This window comes from Octodon degus, unplaced genomic scaffold, assembly GCF_000260255.1.
Source record: "Octodon degus isolate 3935 unplaced genomic scaffold, OctDeg1.0 scaffold00051, whole genome shotgun sequence".
Classification (NCBI taxonomy): Eukaryota; Metazoa; Chordata; class Mammalia; order Rodentia; family Octodontidae; genus Octodon; species Octodon degus.
The window spans coordinates 8,289,486-8,304,778 of record NW_004524627.1 but is presented as its reverse complement, the minus strand read 5'-3'; positions in this window follow the sequence as shown (position 1 = coordinate 8,304,778).

Genomic DNA, 15,293 nt, shown 5'->3' with positions numbered 1-15,293 from the left:
ATAGCCATTATTTCTGGAATGAGGTGTAATCTCAGTGTTATTTTAATTTGTATCTCTGAAATGATAAAGGATAAGTCATTGCATATCAGTTATAAACATCACTATATCAATGTTAATGGTTTCAATCACAAGAAATAGACTAGCAAGGGGCCTGGGAGATGGCTCAGTAGAATAAGTGCTTCCCTGGCAAGTGCAAGGGCCTGAGTTCAATCCCTGGTTCTGCAAAAAAAAAAAAAAAAATAATAATAATAATAATAATAATAAATTTTTAAAAAAAGAAATAGACTGGCAGAATGAATCAAAAAGCAAGAAGCAACAATACACTGCATACAATAAACACATTCATTTTTTAAAAAGTTCTAAACTCTAAGTCAGAGGATGAAAACCATACTCCATGTGATAGGAACCCTGGAGAAAATTTAAAAGGAGTAAGGGGGAAAAGATAGAAAAATAGGAGAAGAGGAGAAGATCGGAAGCAAGACTGGAAGACAGAGGAGGATCATTCAATCTTTGGGAAACAAAGACAGAAGGGAAAGAGAAGAAAAATAAGGAAGAACAGAACAACCACAAGAAAACTAGAAACCATGTTCACATTCATATGAAACAAGATCAAATGAAGAGAAAAATAAAAGAAAACAAATAAACAAGAAAAGACAAAAAATATCCACTTCAAGTTTGTCTTTGCTGTCACTGGGAGACAGCATGAGAAAACAAAGTCCAGGTTCACGCTGATTCATCCCAGCAAGCCAGCGGTGGCTCTGCAGTGGGGCAATGGATCATTTCAGTGAGCTTGCCCTTTCATTTCTGCTGAGATTTAGGCTGATTTCCGGCTAGGAACCTGGAAGCAGACCAGCTCAGACTACAGCAGTCAGCACACCTGCTCCGCAGGCTTGAACTCAGCTTGCAGCAACTAGGTGGAGCCAGCAATTATTCTGCATTCTGAGCTCCGCTGGCCCCTCTCCAGGATGGTTCCCAGCCAGTTGACCTCTCCTGTGGGATGTCTAAGCCTGAAGAATTCACTCACAGCTAGCGTGGTCCACTGCTTTCACTATTCCACTCTACGGCTGTGTCTCGCCATGGAGACGTCCAGGGTTGCTAGCAGTCACTGTGTATCCATGGATTTAAGCCACTCCTCCCATGCAGTGAGTCCCAACCCAGAAGCTGCCGCTTGCCACCTCCTTCTTCTTCACTGAAGTTTCTCTCTTCAATTGTAGCTTCGTATAGTTCCAAGGGATGCATTTCTCTCTTTTCTTCTTCATTGCTATATTCCTGTCTCTGGACACCAAATCTCAGGAGGCTGTTTCTCTGCTGCTTACCACTCCTCCATCTTTCCCAAAGTTCAACAAATCAGTACTAAAGCCACTCTCTTTCTAACAATTGTGACAACAAAATATCTAACATTTGTGAATATTTGCTTTATATAAGGTCCTATGCAAAATGTTTTACAGCTTTATCTTATGTAAGTCTCCTGACAATGAAACTTGGGAGGATTAATCTAGGTAACAGACCTTGATTCCTGCAACAGAGTTACATAATTTCAAAGCTCTGATTTTAAGCCACTTTTCAGTCTCTGTTGGCTTTCCGTTACTGTAAAAAAAAAAAGAAAGAAAGAAAGAAAAAGAAAAAGAAAAAGAAAGAAAACTAAGATAATCAATTTATAAAAAGGAAGTATTTATTTCGGCTCACAGTTTTGGAGGTTCCAGTCCATTATTAGTCAATTGTCTTGCTTTGCACCTGTGGAAGCACAGTTTATCATGACAGGAGAACATCATAAAATACAGCCCATTTTCTTCACAGCCCATTTCAAAAGAAAGAGAAGGTAGCTGGAACTCAAATTTTCTCCCGAAGTACATGTCCCCCGTGACCAGAAGACTTCCCCAAAGGCTCCACTTCTTTAAAATTCCATCACTTCCTAATAATGTTATAGGTTGTGAACCAAGTCTTGAACATATGGGCCTTTGGGGCACTATCCAAAGCACAGCAGGCCCATCTGAGTTGTTGGTTAAGGTCAAAAAGCATCTTGCAATTTCCTATTATTGGTGTTCTTTGTTGCTTACAACTGCAGTTCCCTTCAAGGTAATTATTGTTCCTCATCATTATACTTGCTATAGAATTTATCCTCTGGAAGAGCATAAGGCTTTGTCTCAGAGTTCCTGTGGTGGCTCTTTCAGTTCCCATTTCTAAGAATATTGTTGTCTTTCCAGATTCTGCACAAAGATGGATAAGGTTCAACTGCTGCCCACACCTCAGATTCTCACTAAACCAAAAATACATATGCACCATGACTGCCAAACAGAGATAAATCACAAGCACCCAGAAAGTAGTTTGACCCAAAGCATAATGACTCCTGAAATTCCACTTTCAAATTGCTTGCAGGTTGTGGATTGGAGAAATGTGCTTTGGGGCATTGAGTGTTACACAAAGTAAAGAAGAAACATAAAGTAATACATAAGTTACCATACTAAAAAAGTCCTCAAAACTTCCTAGTGAATTTGCAGGAAGGAATCTGTGTATAACTCAACCTCCTCAAGTAAACATGTCCCTTAGAAGTGGAGATTTTTTTTCTAGGAAGGGTACAGGATATAAGTGGCTTGTATATCTTGGCTAAATCCCCATCATTTCTTCACATGCTGAGATGGGATTTCTTAAAATGAAAGTGATTATGGATGGCTAACCAGCACCATAAGAACCACTCTCCAGCTACACACAATCTGAAATCAAATTACCACAAAGATGGCCAGTAATAGAAAAAGAGATAAATTGTATGTGCCATTGAATTATGCAGAAGTGTCAAGTCCTACAGCTAGCATAAATCTGCGGAGATCAGGTAAAATTTTATAGAGTAGCAAGTTAGACATTTTTCTCAAATCTACATAAACCTGTATGTCTCTGGCAAGATACCAAACATCATTTGAAATCATTAGATGGCAACATCAATAGTTCCTTTAAAATAATATGAAAAAGAAAGGTACTCCGTGTATGCCTGCAAATTCCAGCAAATTTTTCAGGAAGTCACAAGGAACACACTGGGAAAATCTAGTACAGCTGAAGCTCTCAGAGAAAAGTGCTGCTCTTAGGTGAGAAAGGGAGAAGGAAGAATTAGCTCCTCTCTGGGAACAAGCTTAGAACAGTAAGGACAGCCTGGCAGGACTAGAAATGAGGCCAAAGTGACACAGCCCTTTTGATTTTAATGTTTGGCAGGTAAGGCTCTCAAACCTAATGCCAATCAGGCAGGATATGAGGCTCTGTAATCTTCTTCTGTTGTGACAGAGCCAGTAACAACCACAAGTCTCTGACCAAATTGGTACCAAACCTCCAGCTGCTTTCAAACACAACTTAGGTGGGACAGATTCTGGATCAATGCTGGATTGTCCAGGGCAGTGGGAGGCCACCCTCTCTGCTTGACTTGTAATGAGAAGGAAGACACTGGGCAGCACATTTGCTGTCCATCTCCCCTTGCAGGATGTACTAAAGCAGGCGTGGGAACAACCCAGTGCTCCTGTGCCCTCACACAGGGAGTATCTTAAAACATTCGGACCATTATAGCAACATCCCAGACACTGGATGAATTATAAATCACAGAAATGTATTTATCATATTTAGTGCTATAAAAGGTTCTTGTCATTGAGTCCACACATGTTAGAAAGGAGCTTTCTCAAGTAACTTTCTTGTAAATGAGCAATTGCAATTCATGAGGGTTCCTTTCCATGACCTACTCAATTCCAAAAGGGACCACATCTTTTTTTTTTTTTTTTTTTGTACAGGGTCTACAGGGTCTCACTATGTGGATCACACTCAGTGATCTGCCTGTGTTCAGCCTCATAAGAGCTGGAATTACAGGCATGCACCACCACACCCAGCCTCAGTCACCATCTCAGTGCACCCCAGAGGTGGGGCCAGCATGGCACACCCAGGATCCAATCCTGGCTGCTGCACTCGGCCTAAGCAGATGCTTTAGTCCACTGAGCTATCTGGCTGGCCCGAGGCCCCATATCTTAACACTGCTACTCTCGGTGTTAGTATTCCAGCATATCAACTTGGGGGATTCTACAATTTGTGGGGATGAGCAGATATATTCAGAGCATAGAAAGCAGCCAAACAACCCAGGCCTGGGAGGACTCAGTGTGTGAAACACATTCAGAAGGCAAACATGGACATACTGCCCATTTGCTGAAGTGACTAAGTTTGACCTAACCACACTTACAAATCCTAGGCTCATGAGCCCTCCAAGGTGCTGGCTTCCCATATGGCCTTGGTCTGCTTCAGTTGTGACAAGACAGCAGAGTTGAAAGGCAAGAGCACAAGGCTTCCAAGCATTTTAATGTTCAGGCTAAGCTGAAGAGTCACTTAAAAGAGATCCTGAGCTTAACTACGCTGGGCTTTGAAGGAGCCAGTGAGGTCAGTAGCAGAGTATAAGAGAAGAAACGGAATCATAAATTAGGCCAAAAGTGAAATAGGGAAAATGAATAAATATGGCACAGATCCCTCTTTAAATGAAACAGTTCCTTTCTTTCCTACTATGCTGCAAGATCCATATGAAGAGAGATCACTTTTTCTTGGGAGCTCAAAGGAACATGCGGGCTAAGGGAAGGAAGTGAACTCCTCTGGAGAATAAGGGAGACTTTTGGAAAGATGGAGAGGTACATGGTTGAGAAAATCTAAAAGAATAGATCCTTCATGAAAAATTTTAGTCACATCTATATATGTATATGATGTAATTCTTAAATCTAATTCTTCCTCTTTCCCCAAAAATACCTTATATGTAAACTCACACAACCATGGAGTACACAGGTTATTTGGAGGGGGGATATGGTTGGTGTGAGGAAGGGCAGAGCCTACCATAAGACAATAGCAGTGACAGCAGGGCACATGGAGACAGAACATCCAGGACGCATGAGTATCAGTAACAAAACATTCTGCAGGACATACACAGTGACTCCTCATTGTAGGCCACTGAAAGTTCAGACCTGTGCATAGAGCTGGCAAGGGGCACTGGCAGAGGGTTTCTCTAAATGTTTGCTAGCATTGAAAATCTAGAGGTCTCAGGAGAAAAAGAAAGTACCCTGAGAGAAATCAGAACCATTCCATCTATCAATTGTTGCATAAACGCTATGGCCTAAACTCAACAGCTTCAAACAATCATTTGCATTACTTCTCACAGTTCTGTGTGTTAGGAATTTGGAAAAGGTTTGGCTGAGCATTTCTTATGCACCAGCTAGGGCTGCTTGAGATCATTTAGCAGTAGTCAGCTGGTGGATGGTTGGGTCTGAAAGGTTCCAAATGATTGTGCTCAGCTGGTGAAGGTGGCTGAAAAGCTGAATGTGGGCGAGTCGTTCATCTTTCTGTAGTTTCAAAACTCTTCCACCTGGTCCTCCCAGCAGCAGCACAATTAGACTACATACATGGTGGCCCCCAGCTCCATGAGCCAGCCTTGCAAGACACAATAAGCAGGAACTGCAGCCCCCTAGTGGCCAAGTTAAGAACTGGCCTCACATCCATTCACACCCTTGATCAGTGACTGCAGAATAGTCCACCTTCAAGGGAGGAAGACTCCTGACAAGGCCATCTTTAATCTGCCACAGAAGCAAACAAATTTAGCCCAAGGACAATTAGTTGTTTTCCACTAAGAAGGATGATTGAATATGTAGGCCCACGCTACTCGCACTGTCCTAGCACCTAACCACAGGTACTGAGATTGTAGAACAGGTGCTACAGTGCAGACAGGACATGGAACATCATGGTGGCACCATCTTTAGGATATTGAGGATTCTGATGCCTCTGCTTAAAGGCAAAATATGAGTTGAGTTAGAGCACCTTGTTAAAGTCAGGTGTAGAAGAGCCTGGTCGCAAGCTCATTCTGACCCTTCCTTGTATATCACAGAGGCAGAGAGAACATTTTCACCATTAGCTGTGAAGGACAGCATATGGTCACCTCATGTGACTTCACAGATAGAAGGGGTTCCCTCACCTCCTATGGCTTCCAGGAGAAAGGTTTGAGTCCCCAGCTCTCTATAGGGGGAAAATGAGCCAGAGAATACACTTCCACACCTATCCGGTGCTTTTCTTTTACCCTCTGGAGAAAATGTAGATGCTTAGATCTGAAGCACCTTGATGCTCCCTTGCTGAGATGGAAAGAGGCTGTTGATCCTTGTGTGCACATTTAGACATTTGCATAAAAAGAAACAAGCTATTCCTAGCAAATGATGACATTTTTGACATTGTTGTCGGTCTCTCTGTTCAAATACTGATGTGAGGACAAATTTTGCTAGTGGTAATTTCTTCTTGTCATCAACGAGAGGTTTTCCTTTATGTTCACGTTAATGTGCGGTGGTGGGTGCTGAGACAAACACGAGCACCTTCGCTACCCATAGACAGCCCGCTGGCGTTGTCCCACAGATTCAATTACTTTACAGTCATCTCAGCAGGGTGACCTAAATCCAGACACTTGCTGGCAGCCAGCAGGATGATGTAGGCTATTAGACGTGGGTGGGCAAACAATCTGAGGGATGAAACTCAAGGATAAAACACTTCCTCACTGCTTCATTTCTGTACAGTCCCCACCCTAAGTCCACAAGGAAATGCAACTCTTATCTGAAAACCAAAACACTCATTTCCTGAGTAGCATTCTTGTCACCTGATAACTTCTCTAACTACATATTTTTGTTAATGGTATGATGTAAAGTTTTGGATAGGACCCTTTCAAGTGCAATTACTAGACGTTCCAATCAAACTACCTTAAGTGAAACAAGGGAAATATAGCTCTGATTACTGGAAATTTTAAGACAAAATGCATTTCAAGCACAGCTAAATCCAGAAGCTCAAATAATGTTCGCTCTCTCTGTCTCTCCATCAGTCAGCTTTGCTTAACTTCAAATCATTTATGTACTTATTTTATTATTTCCTACTTAAATCTTAGATATTATTCCCCACAATGAAAAATGCCATTCTATCTCTTACATCTATATTTGAAATCTCCTTCCATCCTATGTGCACATCTAGACTAAGCACACAGGTAGGGAGAGGAGTCCCATCACTGGGCTCACTGGGTCCTGCGCTCCCGTTACAGGTCTGCTGGCAATGAAAGCACAGCCATCAAAACTCAAGGGCTCAAAGGTGAGCATTTTCCCTGCTGAAGAAGTGGTGCTGGGAAGGCAGGAGCAAGGCAAGTCTACCACACATGACTGGTCCTGTGTTGGATCAAAGTGGAGAGTGTGAGTTTGCAAAGATAGTGAACAAAGATCCTGAAAGAATCTAACAGTTGAAATGTAAATTTCACTCAGTTCCATGTCATTCTTATCTTTTTATTTAATGTTTTTTCTTCTATTCTGATTTCAACTTCATTCTGCTTCACACTTACATAGCTAGTTAGCTCTTTTGTCTCAGCACTTCCATCTTCCTCGCTAGAGAATCATTCCCATCTGCTCAAAAGTGTACTGTAACATTTCCATCAGAAACAACCCCTCCCTGAATCCCACCTTTCCCTCCATTGTGTATCTATCTTCTATTTTATATCTATTTTCTTTTAGCAAAACCTGAGAACAGCGTCTATGCATTATCCCCTCTGATTTTCAATTTCTGCTTCCTCCAAACCCTTCTGTCAGCAAGGTCATAAGCTGATAGCCACTTCCGGTCAGTCTCAATCTCTACTTGTGGCATGTTCTGGTCATCTTGCAAGACTGCTTGATTTAATAACTCCTTACTTCTTAAGGTTCCCTCCTACCTCTGTGGCTGTGCCCTCTCAATTTCCTTTACTAGTCAGACTCCCTCTTAATGACTCCACACTTCAGTACACTCCAGAGCCCAGTCCTCAGCTATCTTTTCCTCTTCATCTCTGCTCATCGTAGCTAATGTCTTCTAATCTCTTGGATTTAAAGACCATCTACCTACTAAGGTCTCACCAATTTATACTCCAACCCTCATCTCATCTTTTAATCCAAGACTCCTTCACCTAACTGCTTATTTAATATCTCCATTTGAAAGTCTAAGGAGTATCTTTAGTTTAATATATTGAGAACAGAGCTTAAATTTGTTCCTCACAGGAAAATCCTGTGTTTTTATCATCTTTTACTTAGAAATTAACAAATGTATTCTATTTGCTCAAACTAAAAATTATCATTCCCTTGACACACACACACTCTCTCACTCTGTCTCATCTGTCTGTCTCTCTCTCTCTCTCTCTTTCTCTCTCTCTCTCTCTCTCTCTCTCTCTCTCTCTCTCTCTCTCCCATCTCCCTCCCTCCCCACAACATAACTTGGATATTAAATGTCTCTCAGAGGCTCATGTGTTAAAAGTTTGGTTGCCAGCCTGTGGTACTTCCAAGAGGTTGTGGAACTCTTCAGAATAAGGGCCTAACTGGAGGGAGTTAGGTCCCAGAAGACACGCCTTGAAGGGGACAGGGGCCCTGGTCCTTTCCTCCTCTCTCTTTGGACCCATCTGCCATGAGGTGAACCCGAGCCTCCTCTGTCACATGCTTCCATCAAGATGCTCTCCCCTCCTTCAGGCACAAAACGGTAGGACCAAAGAACCATGGACAGAAGCCTCTGAAGCAGTGAGCCAGAGCAAATCCCTTCTTCTTTAAGTTGTGTGTCTCAGGTATTTTGTCAGTGATGGAAAACTGAGTAACTTACTCAAACACTCAAATCCTAAGCAAGTCCTGCTGGTGTCTCTCTTCACAATGTATCTGCAAACCAAGTATGTATCACCACTCTTACCAATGCCAGCTAGTCCAAACCTAGACTGGTACAACAACCCTTTACTGTAACTCCTACTACAAGTGTGTTCTAGGCAGTTTTCCATTCAGTGGCCAAAACAATCTTCTGAAGTCCCAGGCTGTGTACTGTGGCATGCACAGCACTCCATGACCTGGTAGCATTCTGACAACATTTGCCCCTTCACTCTGCTTTCTGACTTTCTGTAATGTAGCTATCTGGTGTTTCTGTTGTTTGCTAAATATTCTAAGTCAATCTATATGAAGGTCCCTTTTATACAATTTTGACTCTTTCTAGGACTGAGTTTCTAGTTTTTTATCAAAACCTCTTTACTATTCAGATATTATCTTTCTAGAAAGAACTTTTCTAATTATCCATTCAAGGAACTCATCAACTGTCAGCCTCTATTGCCTTATCTTATTCTGTCACATCATTGTCCTTCTACATATTCACTAACACCTAATCAAATATTATATACCTTTGGGGCTGGAGTGAGAGCTCAGAAGTCTAAATGCTTAGCTGTCAAGCGCAAGGACATGGGTTCTATCCCAGTACCACGTGCTGCACCAGCCCCAGAATACTGAGCACACTGAGCCAGCCACCAAGCCCAGACATGGTAGCACAGGCCTGTGATCCCAATGCTGAGGAGACTGAGACAGGAGGATCACTATGAGTCCGAGCTGTGTAGCTAGACCCTGTACCATATACATATTTGTTGATGTCTTCTTGTCTTTCTGTATGGAATGGAGCCCTATGAAAGAGAGAGAACTCCACACTACTAATGTCTGTAGACCCAGAACTTAGAGCAATGCCTGAGTGATGGGAAATTTTAATAAATAATTGATAAATGAGGAAAATGTCAATCTGTTTATGAGAAATTAGATGAAAAAATGAGGAATTTCAGGGTAACTGGGAAGAGGTTACAGAAACATCCCTTTTTTAATTAGAGAATTTTTATCTGAGACAGAACATCTCTAACCTAATTACGTTTGCAGGAATCTACCTGATTTTTTAAATACTGTTAAAAGGCACAGCAAACACTGCAGAGAATGTCAAGCTTCTGACAAGAAAATGACAGTTAAAGTTTGTCATGAATATGTAATAAGCATCTTATTATGGAGTAGGTTATAATTAATAGATTGCATCTTGGAGCTAGTATGTTTAAGCAATATAGATGGAATTTTATAATTTCCACTTATCTTTATAAATTCATGTTAAGTGGTATTTTTGTTCATTTATTATTAAATGTGACTACTAATTATTATTTGTTTATAACTTAAAATTTGGCTTATAAATTTCTAAGAGAAATAATCATTCTACTTTTTCATCTCTTTTCATATTTAATTTGTTTGCTTATATAGCTAGCAAACCACCCAGGCCTTGCTAAACTAAAAAATTGGTAAATTTGTTCACAAATGGATCACAAGCAAGAAATAATGATTTTGAAAATCTTGGGTGTCCTGTAAACTATTGCCTAGAATTCCTGTTCATTGAAACCACCTTTTAACGGCTCTACTTCTACCATTCAGCTGAGTCAATGCCAAGCCTCAGCACTGTTGCCCTCCCCAGAGACAAACAGAATTGCTACTCAAATGATCTCTTCCCATAATTCTAAGATGGTCTTCAAAAAACCTCTATCAAAAGAACTGCTATTTCCAGAAAACTTCAAAGCTGCAGACTAAGGATTGGCAGCAAAATCCATCCTCTCCAGAATCCAGATATATGGAGAATAACAAATTTGTGAAAAGGAAAAAAAAAAAAGAAATAGATCTCTGGCTATTGGGAAAGAACTGAAAGGAAAACTAGAGAGTACAGAGAAGTTGGATAAATAAACTATAATGAAGAGGGAAAAAACAAAATAATTCTGGAAACCCATGCTGGCTCATCCCTGAGGTGGAATTTGTCTCAGCAGACCAAGATAAGCCCCCAAAACTGGAAGCTCTACAGAGAAACTAGCACTACCCCCAAGAGAAGCCTATAGATATTATAAGCCACAAAAACAGGATAGAAGTTTACTCCAAAGTGACTCATTTCACATGGCAGGAGATACAATTCAGTGTAGCTTCCAGCCCCAGTGTCAGTGTTTAATCAGATGCCATTTTAGGAAGGAATTCTTTATTTAAGTTGGAGGGTCAGAACTACTAAAAATCAACTGCACTTCAGGATGCCCATTGTAAACCTTCAGAGTGACTTGGAAGAGACCACCCCAGGACACAGTCATGGAGAGGTTATGCGCTAGTCACAGCCACTTGGAGAAGTTTAAGCACAGACTGGGAAGGAAACATGACACTTACGTGACAAGAAGCCAAGCCCGGCTTGTGAGGCTCACAGAACTGGCTGGGTCTGCCAGTGCCAGCATGAAGTACAACAGGTGCCTTGATCCTTGCCCTGAAGCCTATATCCGACACAGGCCAGAGGCCTCACTGTGTTCCTAGTCTACCAACAAAAGCAAGGACACACCTCTGCTTGGAATAATCTATGCAGTGTGAGGAGAAAGGACAGAGTGGTCTCTAAAACAAGAGAGCACCTCAAAACCTGCAGACCATAAAGCTAAGCAGAGAAGACCATGACTACTGGATTTTAAAATTATAGATCACAGAAAAAATCAAAAAGGAAATTAGGCAGTTCTGAGGTTAAAATGATTATGCAAGTAAAACATACCAAAATTTATGTGACACAATGAAAACAGTTCTAAGATGGAAGTTTATAGTGGTGAATGCCCACATCACAAAAGACTAAGCCCAAATAATCTAATGATGCATTTCAGAGTCCTAGAAAATTAGGAATAATCCAAATCCAAAGATAGTACACCCTGCTGCTGGGATGCACTGAGACAGCAATTGACACTGGGCATGGTAGTACACCTGTAATCCCAGCACTTGGAAGGCTGTAAACAGGAGGATCACTATGAGTCCTACGTAATCAATGAGATCCTGTATACCCTGTCCTAAATACAAAAAAAAAAAGGTAGTACAAAGAAGGCAATTAAAAAGATCAGAATGGAAATTCATGAATCTGAGACTAAAAAATGATATAAAAGAATCAATGGATTAAAGTTGGTTCTTTGAAAGAATAGACAACACACACACACACACACACACACACACACACACACATACACCCCTAGCCAATCTCACCAATGAAAGGAAAGAAGAGAGTAAACCAACACAATTAGAAAATAGGTGTAATCAAAAGAAACATCACTGAAATCCAAAAAATTATTAGGAACTACTTTGAGGGTCTGAACTCTCATAACCTGGAGAATTCAGAAAAAATGAGAGACTCTTTAATATGTATTAACTACCAAAACTCAATCCCAAAAGATACAAAAACTCCAAATAATCCAGGAACATACAATGAAACTGAAGAAGTAACTATACCAATCATAATTAACTATCAAATTAAAAATCTCAGGTACCAATGGATTCACTGCCAAATTCTACAGGAACTTTAAGAAAAATGTAATGCCACTATCCCTTAAGCTATTAAGTTGGAAGAAATAATCCCAAAGTCATTTCTGAAAGCTAATATAACCTTGATTTCAAAACCAAAAAAGGACAAAACCCAAAAAGGCACTGCAGACCAATTTCCTGAATGAATGAATATAAATGCAAAAACTCTCAACAAGATACTGGCAAACATAATGCAACAAATAATCAAAAAGACCATATGTCATTGCCAAGTAAGACATCCCAGGATGCAGTGATGGTTCATCACATGCAAATCAATAAATGCAATACATCACACAAACAGAATTAAGGACAAAATAGCATGATCATCTCAATAGACAAAGAAAAAGCCTTTGATAAAATCCAATGCCCATTCATTATAAAAACTCTGAAGGAAATGGCTATAGAAGCACTTTAAAAATCCATTTACAACAAACCAATGACCAACATGACATTAAATGCAGAAAAACTAAAAGAGTCTATCTTCTAAAATCAGGAATAAGAGGCCCTGGCCAAATAGCTCAGTGGATTAAAGCACCTGCAAGCAGATGCAGGGGCCAGGGGTTCAATCCTGCCATTCTGGTCCTGCCCCCGGGGCACACTGAGACTGGGCATGGTAGCACATGCCTGTAATCCCAGTTCTTGGGTTACTGTAAACAGGCAGATCACTTCGAGTCTGATCTACACAGTGAGACCCTGTAAACCCTGTTCTAAACACACACACAACATAAAAATAAATAAAAATTAAAAAATAATAAAGGAATAAGACAAGAATGTCTACTATGCACCTGACAGACTCCATTACATAGAAAATACAAAAAAAAGAAAGAAAGAAAAGAAATTCTCCTAAAGAAAGACTTTTAGAATTAATAACCAAATTCAGTAATATAGAGGATACAAAAATCGACATGCAAAACTCAGTAACATGGACTGGCCAGATAGCTGAGCAGACTAAAACACCTGCTTAGGCAAAGCACAGTGGCCAGGATTCAATCCCTGGCATGCAGTGCTGGCCCCACCCGCAGGGCATGCTGGGACTGGGCTTGGTGGCACATGCCTATAATCCCAGCACTTGGGAGGCTGAAAAGAGGAAAATCAATACAAGTCCATTCTAAGCAGTGAGACCCTGTAGACTCTGTACTAAATACATTTTAAAAAATCAGTAACATTCCTGTACCATCTACAATAGCATCAAAAAATAAATACTGAGGAATTAACTTAGCCAAGGTTGTGAATTCATTTCCACAATGAAACTTACAGTACTCTGCAAAGGATTTTGAAGAGAATAATGAAAATGAAAAGGTATCTCTAGTTCCTGGATAGGAATAACCAATACTATCAAGAGGGCCATAATTTCAAAACTGATATACAGATTTAATGCAATCTGGATCAAAATACCACCAGCTTTCTTCACAGAACTAGAGAAAAAAGATCATGACATTCTCAGAATAGTAACAAGAACAAAGTAGGAGGCACAGAAATTCCAGATTATAAGTTATATCACAGAGCTATAGTGATAAAAACAACATATTATTGACCCCCACCCCCACAAAATTAAATGGGGATAAGTGGCATAAAATAAAAGATACATAAATTACTTCAGGCTCATTCAAATATCTTATCTTTGACAAAGAAGCAGAAAGTTCACCCCAGAAACAGGTAGCTTCTTTAGCAAATGATGCTATGAAAACTCACCAGACATGTGCAGAAAATTGCATGTAGACCCATACTCTCCTCACGTGCTAAACTAAAATCAAAATGGACCAAAGATATAAATATGAAAACAGAAACAATCTTCTCAAAGATCAAACAAGTGAAACTCTTGGAAACATAGGCATAGGTAAGAATTTTCCATCCAAAGCTGTAACCAAAAAAAGCTCCATAGGTAGCCACAATATTTATTCCTGCTGAATAATAACAAGCTATCTCTTCTCAACACCAATGGAAGCTACATGAAAGCCTGGACTTTTACCCTTACCTCTTAGACTCAGGATACTAGGAACCCTTCTCCTGATGGCTGCTGTCAAAGGAACACTAGTGGATAGCAAGATGCTCACCACTGCCAGCAACAAAGACCCCACTCTCAACAGTGTCAGAGAGAGACCATTTGGGAAGCAACAGTGAGGTACTACTACTTGTCCATCTAAGAAATTAGTGGACACAGAAGAGGACAGAAATCATCACAATGAGCTGTTGCAAGAGGCTTACCCTCAGGGGCCAAAGATGAGTAAGTGAAGAACCTGGAATTTTCCTCCCACACATCATTAACATACAGGCACCACCCATCCTCCCTTCCCTGAAGGAGCAAGGAAAGCCAATGGCAACAGAATGTAAAATAAATGCAAATCATGACAAAATATCCAAATGGTTGGATTTCAATCGAAAATCATGATATGAAGAAACACGAAGATTGTAAACTAAATGAAAAGCAACAGAAAATAGACATCAATACCCAGACACCAGATGTTAGATTTTTTATAACAATGATTTTAAATTACCCATCATAAAGATGATGCCAGGAGAAAACACAAACATGTGAAACAAATGAAAACTAGGAAGTTTCATAAAAAAAAAAAAAAAAAAAAAAAAAAAAACATGAGAAGAACCAGTGTATATTTTTGGAACTAAAACCTACAATCAAATTTTTTAATGTAGTGAAAAATTATAATGTACAGTAGAATACAGATTATGGAGAAAGAATACATGAGCTGAAAGAGAATAGAAATTATCCAATGTAAAAAGAGAGAAAACATACTGAAAAAATATTAACAGGACCTGTGCATCCTGTGGAACCAAAATTAAAGACCTAATATTCATGTCATATGAGTCTAGGAAAGAAAGAAAATAAAGAAAAAGGTAAAAAAAATAAAAATATTAGTAGAAATTATGCATTAAAAACTTCCCAAATTTGTCAAAACACAAGCCTACAAATTCAAGAAGTTGAGTGAAATACGAAGAAGATAAGTCTAAGATAGTCACATGACAATATCTCATGGTCAAAATTTAAAAGAAACAAAATCCTTAGCTATTGTGGAAAAACTCAATTGTCAAATTAATTTCTCATCAGAAATTATTTACTCTGCTTCAACAACATCAAACTCCACAGTCTCTCCATCTCCTACACTGCGAAGGTAC